The 14,409-nt window shown below is 41.7% G+C and overlaps 1 protein-coding gene across 1 annotated transcript in view; it reads left to right on the forward strand.

The window, feature by feature from the left end:
- Window positions 1–14,409, forward strand: part of XYLT1 (xylosyltransferase 1) — a 221,350-nt gene that overhangs the window by 13,601 nt on the left and 193,340 nt on the right. The gene's annotated exons all lie outside the window — the stretch shown is intronic.

Here is a 14,409-nt window from a genome sequence, read left to right on the forward strand (position 1 = left end):
CTCATACTGGATTATTAAAGGTGCTCATGCAGAAGAAACGCACTCTGAGTTTTGCATTCTGCTTGAAGCATGGCAATATTATTTTGACTGAAGGTATGTCAAATGCATCTATGTTGCATTATGTTTTACTTTTAATACCTTCACTCAGCTTCTAAGAAGTAATAAATTGTGTTCAGTTAAATGTTTGCTGGTTGACTTCTTTGGGCCAGCTTTGGAAAGGAGTCAGTAGGGCTTCTCAGTGGGTTTAAAATGCCCACTTTGCCTTCAAGTGGATTACCTGTGCTAGAGTGTAATTTAAATGTATTGATCCCCACTTAATGAGATATCTGTATTACTCGTACGTGATGGTCTGCCAGGGCTCAGCCAAGGGGAGGGTAACAGCAAACATTTGTGCTGAAGGACTATGTTATATTCTGACCAGCTTGTACAGTGTGTTAGTTAACTTTAGATGAAAAATAAGACAAAACCTCAAGCCCTAGAATAAGGGTGCTGGGGCTGTGCTGTAGTACCCAGATGTGCATTTGACTCCCGGTTTTGCAATACGCTTCGCATGTGGTCTTCTCATGGGGTGAGAAAGTGCGAGGGTGTCCATCTCCATTTCCCCATCGTAAAGCAGAGCTGCGAGGTTGCTGGATGGCGGGTCTTGGTTCCCGGTGGACTACAGAAATACCTGCTGAAGCTGCACCGGGAGGCAACGTTTGCCAAACACCCCGACTCGGGATTGTCCTGGCTGGATCAGTCAATCAAAGGACTTCGGGGGCTTAAAGGGCATTAATAACCCGATGGGTCACTCACTAGGGGAGACGCCAGGGAAGGTGTACACGAAGGAAACATGATACAAAATTATATTGCTAAAATACTTTTTGGGGACTACCGTGACTAAGGAGACTGCACAGAGGTACCTCCCTGTGGCAAATTCTTACTCCAGCAACACCAGTGCCAAAAGCTCCTGTTTTGCACTGCTTGCACGTGCTGGGCTCGTGCCCAGAGTCACCCTCCCGAAAGCAGGCAAGTTCTTCCTCTCTTTCTTTTTTCTTTTTTTCTTAAGGTTGCTGAGCCAAAATATAAGAATGACTGCTGACAAAACAGCCCGTTGCCAGCCCTTAGCGCAGCCAGGTGGGGTTGTGCTAGCCTGTGGCTGGCCGCAGCAGCGCCAAAACGCGAAGCGACGCCTCCTGCTTCGGCTGCGCGTGCGGGGTGGACGGTCCCCGTCCCGAGGGCGATCACGAGCGCTTGCCGTCGTGTTTGGTTGCGAGCGTCGCCAGCTGTAGCTGTGCCTGGGTAGCCCTGCAGTAGCCGTTTCTGTCTCGGAGCAGTTGGTGGGAGGGAGCCTATTTTATCTCCTTTCTGCTCTGTCTGTAGTCGGGATAATTTCTCGGGGAGCTGCACACATCTGTGGCCTGCAGTCTGTGCTCGGGCTGGAGAGAGGCGATGGAAATCGACGTTTCCCACCTCCCAGGGCCTGCTTCCCTTGGTGAAAGCGCCTGCTGCTTCACTGTGTCTTGTGCATTTTATTTTTAAGGGTTTAACATTTAAGTTTATGTAGCCCTTTGGTTTATACATATGAACATGAGCGTCAGTACCTTCTGACTATATCCTATGTACTGCAAGCCTAGTATTTTTTGTAGGATTTCAAATCTCCTTAAGTAGTCCTTTTGTGTGTATGGAAAAAAAAAAAGTACTCTGGCCATTACAGCTGCTGAATTTCTGTGCACTAAGTCCTTGAGAAGAAGCTTTTCTATTATCCCTAATGCTTAAAGCAAGCTGAATAAACAGAACGAACACAGATGTTTCCTTGCTGGTGATACAGTTCATAAGACTACACCACTAAAGGCATTAGTCAGCTGCAAGTTAGACTATTTTGTGTGTGCAGCAATCCATTGACCAAAACAATTCAGTCATTACTCAAGAAAACTTCCTGCGACGTTGAGCAGGATTGCTGAATAATACTTTTTGTGTTAGCAACTTATTAACTATTTAATGAATTACCAGGATATCTTTAAATTAGCCAAAAAGCTGTTTTCCTACCACATGTAAATTATGTAAGGACACTGTAATAAGGTTAAGCCCAGTTATTGGAGGAATGGGCTGGATTATGTGAATGGGCCTTTTCCTTTGAGTCTGGGGAGCAGTTATTCTGTTCATATTCAAGTGAAAACAGGATCAAAATCAGTGCTGTACAGAGGCCCCATACAGGTGTGTTAGTTTTTGCTAAATTCTGGTTATGCCAATTTAAATGGTTTTATAAGAAAATTTCTTCATGCAAGCATTTCCAAGCAAAAGAAGAAGAACTATAAATTAGTTTTAAACTGTATTTAGTAACAAAGCAGACCTTGGCTACTAAACTGATCAGGCTGCCTCCCTCCTCTTTCTGATTCAACTGTTTTATTTTCCTTGTTTAGGCGATTTGTTGCAAGATTAGGATCTCTAGGTTCACAGAATAAAGTCTGAAGATGTAGGTGGGAACAGAAAAGCAGAAACAATACCCAACTCTTTGCTAGAGACTGTCTGAGACCCAGTGGTGGTTGTACACTGGGAGAAGAGGGTGCTTCCAAGATCCCCTAATTTTAAACAGCTGTCACAGCTTAACTTAAGATAATATGATTTGTATGATAAAGCGGGTGTATATTAAGGCTTTCAAGGCAAGCTTGAGAAGTCTGGGTATTTACCTGCTATTTGTCACTATAGGATCTACGGACCTTCTATTGTATTGTATTAAAAAAAAAGACTATTTTTTACATGCTTGTGTGCAAGGACTCATGCTCTAATTCTTTTAGAGTGTGTGTATTTCAGGGATATTACAGATACAAGCTGCAACTGGGAGGCAGAGGACCTCAGACATAGAGCTCACAGTGCTACAGTGTTGAGGACTTTGCCAAAATTGCATTGGAAATGCTCACGGCCCGAGCTTTGGCCACTCGATCCCCCGCAATGCGTCCTACTTGCCTGCTGGGCACCGTCTCTCTGCTGCCACGAGGAACTGCGTGTTTCTTCCTCAGTGAGCAACAGAAACTTGGTTTTGCTTCCACAACCCTGGCCCACATTAGAAATAGCACCTTTCTCCTTTCCAAGGGTCAGATTTTCCTGCTCTCCCTTTCATTTTTTTTATTCCCAATGATGAGCATCTCTACTTCTGTTCCTCCCTCTCTTTTCTGAACAAAGAAAATTTCCTTTTTACAAATGTTCTTGTAATGCAATTTTGTTCCTTCTCTGCACTGATAGGACAACTTTGATCAACAGGAAAAGCAAATGTAGAAATATGCACTGTGCACTTCTTGGATGCTCTGCAGAGTGTCTGTGTAGCTGGTGCACAGCATACTCCATCTGTCCTTTTAGATATTGCCCGATAGAAATAAGGACTTATTAGTATGGGAAGGTCCTTGCAAAATAAGTGAAGGTGTGAGTTTAAAATGGGGTAGCTTATTTGGTGCCAACTCCCCATGTGGACACTTTGATTCAGCATGTTGGGTGCTGTTTTGTGGGTTAGCTTGATCCACTTCTAAAGCAGACTAAGCTTAGCTAAATAGGCACTCTGAGAATGTATTAAAAGCATCCATAGTGAAGCACATACAGATTAGTTACTCTGGGGTATTCCACCAAATCCTAAGTATGTGGTCTGTTCCAAAATAACCACATCTTTCATCATTTATTCTTTATTTGTATAAAGCAAAGAACAATGAAAAGGAGTTAAATATTTATCTTATTCTTCAAACAAGTTGCTAGTTTTAACCATGTTCTCTAAGAGCCCTTTACAATAACTTGTGTGATCAATGAGAGAAACTTTGATTTTACGTTAAATCTAAGTAAAAATGCCATTTTCTGTCTCCATCAAATGTGTTACCACAGCTGCTTCTTTGGATGACAGCTTGGGGGGGGTGTGTCAAAAATGATACCCACCAATGGAAACTAATATTAGGAGAAACTTGTTGGCCTGTGTTGTGTTAACACAGGATTATTTTGCTAGCTACATTGGTAATGCAGCCTTTGCTTACTTTGGCTGATTTGTAACGTCCCACTCAGCACTGCTCTTTGATTTGGTGGCATTTTTGCGCCATGGCTGACATTCATTGCTGTGCAGAAAGTCAGTGCAACTCCTGTGCAAAACTCACTCAAAGGCCCTCATCAAACCAACTTTTGGGGTAAAAGCAGAACAAATGGTACAGAAGAATCGTGGCTTTCAGAAGAAGGTCGTGGCTTTCTGCTTCACGGTGAATTTTTATCCTAAAGTAGAAAGTACTTTGGAAAGTCTGCTCTGAGGTCACTGTGAGCAGAAGTGGAAATGTGAATAATGAGGAGCAAATGGTACACAAACAAAAAACTTGATTGACTCTTTCTTTCATCAGTTAGAAAATTTAGGTTTGATAATGATGGCTGTTGGAGGAAAATGTGCTGGAAGTGGCTACATCTGAAATATTGGAGTCTTACATTGTATGCTGTAGGAAATAGCTGCTGACTTCATTCTTTTACTCGATCAGAAGCTTGTTCAGAAGGGATGAGCATGCTTCTAAGGCTGTCGAAAGTCCAAAGTGAACCCTTTGAAGAAGCAGGGTAAAATATGCACCTGCTTTTGGTTTTCCCATTTCCATGGAAACTGTTTCTTTCATACATGTATGTCCCTTATGATGCCAGTTGCTTTTGAGAAGCATCTTTGTATGTTGCTTTCCAATACTAGTGATATTTAAAAAAAAAAAAAAAAGCTGATTGTTATTTATATGGACGTTAAAAGTGTCCACGGAAACAGAGTATGGTGCATTTTTTTAAATATACTTTATAAATGAAGTAGTGAAAAAATAGATTTCTGCTTTGGACATGTTTGCATCTTCTCGGAGAATACTGTGGGTTGCATTGTGCAAGCATGTTTTAACACAGTGCTGCATTAAGCATTTTCTTCTCAGAGAAGATAAAATGGGAGAGAAAGTTCTAAGTCGTATTAGAAATAGGGTGTGCATTATTAACAGCAAAGGCAGTGAATGTGGAAAGTTTTCTTAGGAAGGTGGTGAATTCTCCATTGTTGAAGTCTTTAAATGAGGAGTGGGGGCTCTAGGGTAAGTACCAGTTGGTCTGACAGAGGTGTTACTGGGTGGTATTCTCTAGCCTCTATGGCACAGGCGGCGCAGATGATCACTGTGGTCCCTTCTGGTCTTAAAGGGATATATCTGTGGACATGGTCATGTGAGAGGAGCTAAGCTGAGATGTAGGTGGTGTAGTCAAAGCTTTAGGTGAAATTCTGTCCCTGGATACCAGTGTTCACGTTTTTATTGGCCAGGCTCAAGGACACTGTGCTGTGTCACTTTGAGTTGTGTTAACATTGGAAGTGCCACTCTCCTTTAACACGTAGTGTCCGCGTGAATTCTTGGCCTCACTGAAATCAGTGGCAAAATTCCCATTTGCTTTGGAGGAGTTAAAATTTCACCTTGTGCCTTGAAACATTTGCTCCAACCTTTATCGTCTGAGTGCAAACTCCTGGTACAGCAATAAGGCCTGGGATAGTCAGTAATGATCAGGAATGGTGACTGGCTGCGTTCAGAATCACCTGGAGCATTTCACCACTATGACATTTTCTTTCTAAGCTTACACTGATTTTGAATACAAAATGTTAAAGGAAACATCAAGTTTGGTTTTGAAACACTTTGCTAAAGAGACATTCCGAATTCTGCCCTTATTCAAAGCAATTTGCCGTGATGTGACATTTATACAATCACAGATACAAAGACATTTTGAGCTAATGTTTAGGGTTCTCTTGTCAGTATGGAGCATTTATGTGTTTGTTGTTTTTCTCTCCTTTCCTTGCTTATGAAATACACTTGTCCCAAATATGGCATAAGCAAATACATCTACAATAAAGGTTTTTTCCTCATGCCACACTTAAAGAAAAACTAGCTGTCCTTACTCAAATATGCATATGTATGTATATGTGTGTGTGTATATTTATATATAAATAAGCATGCACATTTCCCATAGCCAGTTCAAAAGTCTGGGACTTCTTGCAATATGAAAGTCAGACTAAAGGGTTAATGCTCTTCCCTAGAAACTGTCCATCCCGGTTACAGTATAAATGTGTAAAAAGATTGATGCTGGCCCCTTATGCTGTGTGAAGCAACTTTAGACTCCCGGTGAATACTGTATTTTGTTGCCTTGTGGAAGACAAGGACCCTAAATCAGTGGAGAGTGAAGCTCAAGGAAAAAGTAACTGAAATAGATAAGGTGAAATGTGTAGTTGTAACAAGGATCAGGTATTTGGTGAGTACAGGATTTGTGTGCTGTTTTATGCTGCTGTTACACAAATCAGTTTTTTGATTTTTGACAGAATTGTTGCTGTTAGTCTTTTGCAGCACTTCCAAAAGCTCTTGTCATATTTTATTTTTGGCTAAAGCTGTGCAAAGTCTTCACTTTTTTTTTTTTTAATAAAGAAACACGTACTTAAATTCTTACTCTTTTAGAAGAAAAGTGGCGTCTGTCTGCTACTATTTTTATTGTAGCTTTTCTTGGTGATTGTAATGTAAAAACTGCTAACAGAATTTTGTTTTTCATCTGCAACATGCCAAAGTATATTTGCCACAGATTTTATGTAGCTGAATCAAAAACCGCAGTAAAAGAATGACTTGGAAAGGAAAGTAGCCAGTCTTTATCTAAAACAAATGTTGACAATGTGGTGACCTTTTTAACAGCATGGAAGTGTGATATCTTGTTACTTATTTGCAGTCTCCTCGGCTATTGAGGTTGCCAGTGGGATCCTACCCTTCTCTTACCAATTTCTGTATTTTTTCCCAGTGTTTATGTATGTGTCATCAAGAGTTTGGAGCATAAGCAGTTCAGTTTATGCAAAGGAAAATGAAGTCTTGCTTATCTTCTAGAAGCTATCAGCAAAACAGGTGATGGAGGTGAGGAATTATAAGACTGCAGTGTAGTAATGAGCAGTTCCCAGGGAGCTCTTGACAAGAGACTGCTAGAGAAAGTAAGTTGTCAGGTAGTTATAAGTAGAGTGCTGCAATGATTAGGGGTTGCCTGGAAGACGGTAAATAAGGATTAGAAATAAATTATCAATTTTCTTTATAGCAAAAGATACCTTGAGGGTTTTTGAGGTCCAAAAGCTTAGAATAAACTTGGTAATGCTGCTGAGAAAGCAAGTGGGTAAGGGGGAGACAGTGGGGAAATCCAGGCCGGGAGGAGTCATCGAAGCCATCTGAGGCTAAACTTCATGTTAAGTGATCAGTCCATGCATATATTATGAATTAAAGATGCCTTGTTGAGGGCTACAGGGGCAACAGTGTAATAATGGGTGGGCTCAAAGATTTCCTTCTGTTGGAAAATGTCATGGATGGAGCAGCTGGCATCGTGCAAGGGCAGGCGCATGGGCAGCTTGCTGAGGGGGAAGAGCAGCCTCTCGGATCGCATGGCCAGCAGCCGGTATGTTGTTAGGGTGACAGTATTAATTGGGCAAGTACTTAGTTCCATGTCAAAAGGAACAAAACCATCAGTGTACAGGTTCCTTAAAAGAAAAACCTTGTGGTTGTTTTCTTTCTTTTTTTTTTTTCTTTTTTAATGCAATTCTGTCATTTTAGGCAGTAGTCTTTTTAGATTATACCAGCTGGAAATGTGGTGGCAAGTTAGAGCCCAGAGGTGATATTGAAATCTCATTCACCTGCTCTCATTCCAGATTTCTTCCTGCCCTGCTGTGTAAAATATGGTTACATTGTGCCATTAAATATTTGCTGCCTAGCCTCACAGAGGCAGGTAAAGTAATAGTCCTTGGGCATTTTCAGTTAAAGACTCTTGTGAATGATTCTGTGCAGGTGGATGACTGAGGTGTGTGTATTTTTTTTTTTTTTTTTTAAATACTGTTAGATGTGAGCCTGTTATCATAAGTGGATAATGATGCTTGCAGCTGTCCTTGCTGAAGTATTTTGGTGATAAATTAAAAACTATATTTTCTGAAAGTTTTCTAATTCTGATCTGTCTTCTGAGAGTTTTTTCAGTGGAATGTTGATAAAGGAAATTCATGTTTTGAACTTTATAGCTGAGAATCTGTTTTCTTTTGTAAGTAGCAGCCTACCTATACTGTATTTGATGTTATGAAAACATGTTAATTCATATGGTCTCGTTCTTATGACTCCAGTGTCTATATTTCTCAGTAGTCATGGGGGAATGCCTGAGATGAAGAACATTGGTTATTTGAACTGAGGTCATAATTATAGAAGATATTTATACTGAGCTTTATGGTACACATGGGAGTGTGCATAAAAAATGTATAAATAAAAATGTAACTGAAGACCAAGGTTTGCAGTTTTTGGAGGGAGGAACAGTTTCTCAAAATCTGAACTCGTTGAAATTTAGATTTAGGCCTAGGGGACTGTGGCTTGCATTGTGAAGAAATCATTCTGGTCCATGTTACATGCATCTCTTGCACCTACAGAAAATGTCATCCTGAAAACAAGAGTACACTAGCTCTCATGCTTGTAAACCTGGCCAGTGTTTTCTACTAACTTTGCTGGGCTTGAAGCAGCTGTGGGTGCTGTAGAGCACTCAGCTTGCTGCATAAACCAGAAGTCTCAACACTTGGTTCCGCAGGAGGAACTTGAAGTAGTAGATAGTTTTTTGCAGTAGTTAGCCTGGTAAGTCTATTCATATAGGCTCCTGAAAAATCTGTGGATATTTTGACTTTTGTTTATCCTTGGGGATCCAAGAAACGGGGAAAAAGGAATGAAACTCAAACTATGTTAGCATTTCTGGTTGGAGTTAAGATACACCTTGCAAATCCATGGCTAGTATTTTGAAAAGGTAGCAGTTAACTTACTGGAATGAGCAACCCAACATGGATTTTTTTTTGGATCTCAGCCCCCTGTCCTGGGGCAGGACTGAAGGTGCCTCCATCGGTATTACCAGCGGCCTCTAGCAAGCTCCTTGTTGCGGCACCGCTGCTTTGGCAGTCGGCCGCTCCTGCTCCTCGCACTGCTCTTGGGCCTCGAGGCCCTGCCTTTGGCAGCGATGTCCCCAGCCCACCCTTGGGCTGGCGCGTGGCAGCATGCCCCCCTTCTGAGCCAGCCGCTGGACACCCAGGATTGCTAGGGATCTTCACCAATGCCAGGTTAAAGTCTGGGGTTTTTGGAAGTTTAGGAGAGGAAAACAGCTTTGACTTTCAATGGGTGCTTTGTGTTCTTGCACAACAAAATTCCAGAAGAACTAACAGGAAAAACTCTCATTCCTTCTTCTAGGACTGCTTTTAACCTGTCTAAATACAAAGTTGTTCCTTGTTTCCTGAAGAGCTGTTCTTCTAATATAGACCAGCAATTCTATTACCTCAACTGAGGTAACTTTTTTTTTAAACTGTATTTAAAAAGTTTTCTTCAGAGAAATAACTGGTCCTCTTTTTTTTGGCTTCTTTTTTCCTGCACTTTTTTATGGGAAGCTGAAAGAGATCGCAGGAGATGTGTTCCCTGTATGTTTGAGTTGCTCCTCACCACCAGACAGGGCATGTCATCTCGAAGAAGAGATTGAGTATCCTCTTTGAAAGGAGTGCTTGGAACATGTTATGGTCAAGGATACATGGCATATGGCAGAACTTGATAATCTTAGTTAAAGTTAACAGCTGCTCAGAAGTATAACCTCAGATGCAGGGATGTGATGCCACCTAAAACCACACAGGAACTGGTGCATAAAGTAACTCTTCACTGTTTAATGTGCATGTTTCTGGTTTCCTGCTGTGTCTTTCACAGAGTCACAGAATGGTTGAGGTTGGAAGGGACCTCTGGAGATCATCTGGTCCAGCTCCTGCTCAAGCAGGGTCACCTAGAGCACATTGCCCAGGACCATGTCCAGCTGGGGTTTGAGTATCTCCAGGGATGGAGACACCACAACCTCTCTGGGCAGCCTGCTCCAATGTTCAGCCATCCTCACAGTGAAAGTTTCTTTTTCTAGTTTGAAAAAACTGTAAGTGTAAATATTGATAGCAAAGTGTAATATACAGAGTTGCCCCTCGGAGCCTTCTCCTGGAAAGTAAAACGTGCTAACAGTTAGGCAAGTACATTGAAGTATGCCCCAAATTAGGCCCTGTAGTAAATTTGGAGAAGCACAAGGTAACTTAGCGAGTGAGGTGCTGAGCTCAGCAGTCTCTTTGCTGTTTGGCTGTTTTTCAGGAAGCACCACTGTATGTGTTATATATTCAGCAGTGCAGGAGTTCTTGCTGCCAGCTTGCAGTTAGCAGTGTCTTTTATGCTTTTTTTTTTTTTTTAATCATATTTAAAATGTTGTGTCTTAGAGTGAGAATATGTACTGAATCATTTAGTATTCATGATAAAGCAGGATGGATGTGACAAACATTGTGAAATTAATACTATGTGAAATCTCTGGTTTTATAATTTCAGATTAGTCCACAGCCTGAATTATTTTTGATTACTAAAGCATTGATAATATACCTTAAATTTCAGTGTTATTAGCAATAACTTCAAATTAATATTAAGAATTGTAGTCTAGACCCTCTAGCAAAGTGGTCCAATACCTCTGCAGTAACTACACCTCAGTTAAGTTAAATGTAGAGTGTTTTTGTTTGTTTGTTTGTTTTTGTTTTTTGGTTTTTTTTTTTTTTTTTGCTTGGTTCCTGCAGGGAAGTGAACTTTACACTTAGTCTTTGAGAGGAAGGCCATACACTGAGGGCTCTTGTTCTGTAGCTTCTCTCGTTGTCTTGTCCTCTGGCTCCTTCCGAGTGTGGAGGACATCGCTCTGTGGGAGTGGGAGAAGGACCAGGCTCTGCTGGGAGACCCACTTCTTCCACAGGGGGAATACAGGATACAGGGCAACAGGAGTCCTAAGTTCTGCTCTTGCCGACCTTTTCTGTGGTGTTGCACGGCCTCTATGCCTCTGTTTCCTTCTGCATTTAGTCTTTTGTCTCTATATTTGTTTGTTTGTTTTTTAAGTGGGAATGTTATTTTACTATGTGTAGCACAGAGAAGCCCTGGTCACAGCTGAACGTTCAGGGGCTTTTGTGCTGTAAGTATGATCAGTCCATGTTATAAAAAAAACAAACAGAACAAAACAAAGAATAACAAAAAAAACTTCGAAGCAAACAAACCAAACGAGGAGCGGGTATGTGTTTCTGTCCTGAAGGCAGTTTTGTGAATAAATTTCCGTTCGACTTCAGGGAACGAGTGTGTTAAGGAAGAAATGCCTAGGTGTAGCTTTATGCAAGTTCCAGGTTTTTTTCCTGCGTCTGAACTGTCCAGCAAAATGTCTCTCCCAAACTGCTGTTTTGCTATTTTAACATATGTAATTGGTCCCAAACTTTTACGAAGCTATCATCAGAGGCAAACTGCTTTCTTTTTATAAAAACTTCTTTTGTTGATTTTTTTTTTTAATTTGACTGCAAGTCTCTTTCCCAAAACCTTACTGTTGTCTCCTAACCTTGTGCTTTGTGTATTTTGCATTCTTTATCAGATTCTTTTCACAGCTCTTTCTTCCTATTTGTATCCATTTTAATAGCAATATACTATTGCTGATTTCCCACCTTTATTGGGCCTTTTGATTTTTATCTAGTGCTTCCTGTCCTCAAATAGGTTCGTTTACAAGCACTGGCTGGTGTATGGTGCTGTTCACTGCTGCCAGCAATGCATGGTCGTGCTTAGGAATTGCACAGCATTTTGTTGCCTATGATGGTTAATCAGTCCTTGAACTTCAGTGATAGTAAATCTTTTAAAAGTGGAATTGTGCCTCATAGGGCTATTACTCGGTGAGAAAATGAATTACTTTTTTTGTAACATTTTCTGCTAAGAGTTGGTTCTTTAGCTTTCTGATTATTCTTCAGATTGCCAAACTCTTTGTATTACCATTTGTCCTTTTGTTTTAAATTTTTCATAAACTTTGATCGATTTACTGAAAGTCTTCATAGTTTGGAAGAGAACAAGTTTAGGAGCACTGAAACAGCTGCTACAATACCACCCACTAAGAAAGGCTGTGCTTTGGAATAATAATTCCAAGAAAAATTGGGAATGTTGTTTTTCTGTTGAATACTATTAAATAAAATTCTAAGGTAGTGATCCTGCATGAATATTTAACTCCTACAGGCAAAACCCCAAACAGATTCTTTATCCAACTCTTTTAAAGTTAAACAAAGACTCAGTGGCCTCTCTGGGATGAGCCTGCAGGAGTTTGGAAAGTCGCTCTGCTAACGTGATTGACTTCACATCAGGGATAAATCTTTCCTTCGACACCCAAGCGCAAGGGTTCACGCGCTTACATGGAATAACTAAGTGTGCTCATAACTTTGAAATCCTAAGGAGGCGAAGGAACAGAACGTTTCCAAACAAAAATGCCTGTTTTATTTCTGTGGCCAGTGAGAGGCCTGGCGTGGAGGACCTGGAGAAGGTAACGGGGAGCAGCTGGCGTGGAGGAATGGCCCGCTGTTGAGGGGCGTGCGGCACGTCCTTCCCGGGCGCCGCGCGTGCGGTGGTGCCAGCTGCCTCGGGCCGGTTTTTGCATGCGTGTCATTCATGTGGGCAAGTTTTGCTAAGCAGCTCTGCGCTGCTTTGTCTGCATGCAGCGCTTTAGTCATCTCATAAAAACAACAATAATAAGTATTGACTCATTCGCAGTGTCTCAAAAAAAAAAACCACAACAGCACTGTCAAAACCATATCATTTCAAAGCCCAGCGGTTTAGAAGACTGACAGCAAACAGACACCATCACTGTGGCGAGCGCCCATTAGTATTCCATCCGCACGGACCTGCCTCGAAAAAATCATGCTAATGGGCTCTGAATGAGCCCAACTGCCAGCCGCTGTTGGATGACAAGGGGTTGCAAACTCTGCTACTTGTGAGTTATAGCAACGACTGCCTAATACCCAGTGAGATCGGGGTCAGGAGGCAGCTCAACGTGGCATCCATCATCGGGAGCTGCATGGAGGAGGCCTGCCGAGCAGGGTGGAGGTCTTGGAGCACGCGCGGCGGGAAGAGCGGCATTAGACAGTGTCCGCTGCAGCTGTCTTGGAGCTGACATAAGAGAAACTTAAAAAACAAAACAAAAGCCAATTTGCTTTTTATCTGCCAAAATATTATAGGAATAGTTGATGGGAGAGGAAAAAAAAATCAAGTTAACTGTGTTTTGGTAGGTGTGTGCTGAGCCTCTGTCTGCATCTGTATTTTTCTGTTATTGGAGCATTTAAAACTTTTACTAGTCTCACCCAAGGTACACAGGTTATGCATATTGCTGCCTGCAGCTCTTATTTGTACCGTTCTGCACACGTACTCTGAATATTGTGAGCAATTTCCCTGTTGTATGGAATGATTAGTCATTTGGGGCTATCGTTGTATCCTTATCGATCTGCCATTTGCACCAAGCTTGTGGGCAGGGTGGCAGTCCACAGTTAGGATGCTCTCATCGCATATTCTGTTGCTTGCAAACACTTGCAAGATTACTTAGACTTACTTGAAATCTCTATTTCAGATTATACGAATTGGTGTCTTTCGTGCTGTTACTTATATAACAAAAAGATAAACACTTTAATGTGAGTAGATGACAGTGAGAGTTTTATCAGGTGTGGGGGAACCATTCTGGGCTGGAATGCTGCCATTTCACCTGCCTGTTGAGAAAAGGATAGTTTTCTCGTACGAGTTCTCGCTGCAGATGGAATTTATGCATGGCTGAAAGCCTTGTGCAAAGGAGTTGTAAATGTTGTATAGAAGTTACGCTAAAGGAGTTTATGACAAACAGAGCAGAAACATAAGTGGTTATTGGATGTTCATTACATGGCTGTAGATCTCTTTTAAGGGGAATTTTAAAAGTGTCATGTAACTAGAGATTTTGAAATACTAATTCTTCAGATAAGGTAACAGGAGTTCTTTAATAAAAATTACATTGGAAATACCTAGTATTACATGTTTCCTAGTGCTTGCAGTGTTTAATGGAAGGAGAAAAGCAGGCAACTGAGAATTATATTTTAAGGTGGAGTTCAAGCTTTTGGGAAAAGGAAGATTGGATTTTTAGAGTGCTTTCCATGGGAATGGTGTTAGCGTCCCACGGGTTGCTCTGCTCGCCCCAACAAATCGGGCAGGGGCCCGGGAAGATGAGCCCGCTTCTCTATCCGCTGTGAAGGTCTTGCTCAGTTTCCCATGCTTAAACCGCCTGTTGTAAGTGGTGTTCTCATATCTCTGCCCTTTCCTTTATTTTCTGAGTTGCTGCCTGGATGTTACCACTGTTTTTCATCCTTCTGCCCACTCTTTTCTGTAATTCCTTTCAGCACGTACGTTCTCCCCCAGCTGCTGTGCAGCTTCCTGTGTGGGGTTTCTGTGAGTAGCCTCAAAACTGCCTTTGCTGCGGTGATCATAGCAACCCAAGCCCGAGCGCAGCGACAGCGCTCGTACAGTTCCTGTTTTCTCTGGGTTTCGCACAGCGGCCACAAAACTGCAGGGATCTGAAACGGGA

The sequence above is a fragment of the Apteryx mantelli genome, chromosome 16 (assembly GCF_036417845.1).
Source record: "Apteryx mantelli isolate bAptMan1 chromosome 16, bAptMan1.hap1, whole genome shotgun sequence".
NCBI classification, from domain to species: domain Eukaryota; kingdom Metazoa; phylum Chordata; class Aves; order Apterygiformes; family Apterygidae; genus Apteryx; species Apteryx mantelli.